The sequence below is a fragment of the Hylobates moloch genome, unplaced genomic scaffold, assembly GCF_009828535.3.
Source record: "Hylobates moloch isolate HMO894 unplaced genomic scaffold, HMol_V3 SCAFFOLD_33, whole genome shotgun sequence".
NCBI lineage: Eukaryota > Metazoa > Chordata > Mammalia > Primates > Hylobatidae > Hylobates > Hylobates moloch.
Genome location: NW_026652308.1, coordinates 221,662 through 224,925, shown reverse-complemented (window position 1 = coordinate 224,925; position 3,264 = coordinate 221,662).

The window sequence follows — 3,264 nt, the reverse complement described above, 5'->3', positions numbered from 1 at the left end:
TTTTTTTTTTTTTTTGAGACGGAATTTCGCTCTTGTTGCCCAGGCTGGAGTGCAATGGCACGATCTTGGCTCACAGAAACCTCTGCCTCTCGGGTTCAAGCCATTCTCCTGCCTTAGCCTCCAGAGTAGCTGGGATTACAGGAATGTGCCACCATGCCTGGCTAATTTTGTATTTTTAGTAGAGACCGGGTTTCTCCATGTTGGTCAGGCTGGTCTCAAACTCTGGACCTCAGGTGATCCGCCCGCCTCGGCCTCCCAAAGTGCTGGGATTACAGGTGTGAGCCACCGCGCCTGGCCCAGATTTCTTTTAATTAGTGCATGCATTATATATATTTTCATCTGTTTATTTTAAATTTAGCTATACCATTATTTTTATTGTTTATTTATTTATTTGAGACAGGATCTAGCTCTGTTGCCCAAGCTGGAGTACAGTGGTGTGTTCACAGCTCGCTCACTGCAGCTTCGACCTCCCAGGCTCAAACAGTCCTCTTGCCTCAGCCTTCCAAGTAGCTGAGACTACAGACATGTGCACAATGCCTGACTAATGTTTTTCCATTTTTTGTAGAGTTGAAGATCTCACTATGTTGCCCAGGCTGGTCTTGAATTCTTGAGCTCAAGTGATCCTCCAACCTTGGCCTCCCGAAGTGATGGAATTACAGGCATGAGCCACTGTACCTGGCTGATACCATTATTTTTAAAGTTGATTTCTTATAGATGACATAAAAATTGGATCTCCCCTCCCCTACATTCAATCTGACAGTTTCTGACTTTGAATTGATGTGTTTAAACCACTTACATTAATTATTGATATAGTTGAATTTAGGTTACGCTTTTCTTATTGTTTTCTGTATATCTTCTGTTTTTCATTCTTCTCTTTCCCCCTTCCTGCCTTCTTTTGGATTACTTAAATATTTTTGAGACTTTTAATTTATTAACTTTTTTAGTGTCTTTCTGTGTAGTTTTTTTGGTTGTTGCTCTAGGGATTATAATATACATATTTAATTTTCAGATACTAATAAGAATTAATATTTTATCACTTCAAGTAAAATGTAGAATACTCACAACTATTTAGGTCCCTTTATACTCCTCATTTTAAGTTTCATTATTATCTGTATTACATCTGTGTACATTGAAAACCCATTAGGAATATTGTAAGTTTTGCATTAAATAGTCTTAAATATTTTCAAGAACTGAAGAGAAGAAAAATAGTTCAATATGTTACCCAGATATTTACCTTTTTTCTCATCTTCCTTCCTTCCAGAAATTCCACATTTTTCCCTCTGGTATCATTTCTTTCTGTATGAATAGTTTCTCTTTCAAAAAAGAAAGGTAACTGTATGAAATGACAGGCATGTTAATTTGACTGTAGTAATCCCTTCACATTGTATATGTACAGCAAGATAAGTCAAGATAAGTATATTAAAATATTATATTGTATACCTTAAATACATACAAGTTTTTTAAAAACAACTTTTTTTGGGCAAGGGTGCTGATAAATTACTTTTCCTTTATCTAAGAATATCTTCATTTTGCACTTATTTCTCAAGGATATCTTCACTTAATATGAAATTACGAGTTGACAGTTCTTCTTTTTCAGTATGCTATAAATGTTGTTCCACTTCCTTCTGGCTCCCATGGTTCTGGGACAATAATCCTCAATGTTAAATTGTTTTTCCTATATATGTAACATGCTGCTTCCTTTGCCTTTGCTTTAGAGCAGACTAATGATGATGTACCTTGGTACATCTTACATTGATTTTTTCTGGTTTGGTGTTGATTGAGATTCTGAAATCAGTAAATTTATGCCTTCTACCACATTTGGGAAGTTTTTGGCTATGATTTCTCCCTTCCTTCCTTCTTTTTTTTGTTTTTTTTTTTGACACAGTTTTGCTCTTGTCACCCAGACTGGAGTGCAATGGCACAATCTCAGCTCACCACAACCTCTACCTCCCAGGTTCAAGTGATTTTTCCCACCTCAGCCTCCTGAGTAGCTGGGATTACAGGTGCCTGCCACCATGCCCGGCTAATTTGTTTTTTGTATTTTTAGTAGAGACGGGGTTTCACCATGTTGGCCAGGCTGGTCTTAAACTCCTGACCTCAGGTGATCTGCCTGCCTTGGCCTCCCAAAGTGCTGGGATTACAGGTGTGAGCCACCACGCCCAGCCGATTTCTTAAAATATTTTCCTTCTGCACCAATTTATTTCTCCCATCCTCTGGGACTCTAATGACACATATATTAAACCTTCTGATGTTGTCCTATTGGTGCCTAAAGCTGTTCTTTTTAAAAAACCTTTCTATTGTTGTTTTTCAATTGGATAACTTTTATTGATACACCTTTAAGTTCCCTAACTCTTCTCTCATATCCTTTCTTCTATATAACACAAACAGTAAATTTTCTCTTTCTATTTTATAGTTCTAACTTTTTTTGGTGCTTTTGTATTTTTCTTCTCAGAATTTCTATTTTTCCATGTGTTTCAAGGGAATTTTCCTTTATTTCATACAGCATAGTTATAATGGCTGTTTAAAAACCTCTGTCTGATATTCCCAACATTGGGTTATCTGAATGTTGGCATCTGTGGTTATCTTTTCCTGATTTGTATATTGTGTAATTTTGGATTATGCCCTGGCCATTTAAAATATTATGTTATGAGACTCTGGCCCTCATTGAAATCCTCTGGAGAATGTTGATATTTTTTCTTTTGGCAGGCATCTGCTTGGTTAGGCTCAGGCTTTGAGTCCTGAGCTGTCTTCTGTTGCCTATGTTAGGTCAGTCTTCAAACATTTACTGTGTTATTTTGACCTATGGATTGTGTATTCCTTCCAGGGACCAGTTTTAGACCTGGGCAATGATCTACAACTTAGTTCATTTCTTAAAGCCGTTGTTACGTTGTTTGAAGTTAGCTCCATGCATGCATAGTTCAGTGACGGGCCCAGTGCAGCATACACATTTGTTTGTGGTCCATTTCTCAAACTCTTTCCTCTTCATGACTTCTTCAACATCCTTCAGCTCCTAGGACCCCTTTTCCTGATTCTCAGGCTAGAAACGTAAGGCGTTTGCCTTCCAGGCCTGTTGTGCATTTCTTGTGTCTGGATGTGGTTCTAAGTAAAGCAGCAAGAGGAGAGAGAGAGACAGAGAGAGAAATAAAGGACCAGGATTCCCTCCTTCCTTTTCATCCCACTGGTAGAAAAAAGGATTTTCTTTCAGAGTTTTGGGTGCCTTCGTGGCTGCTGCTGCTGCCGCTGTCATGGGAGTGCAGTCTTAGA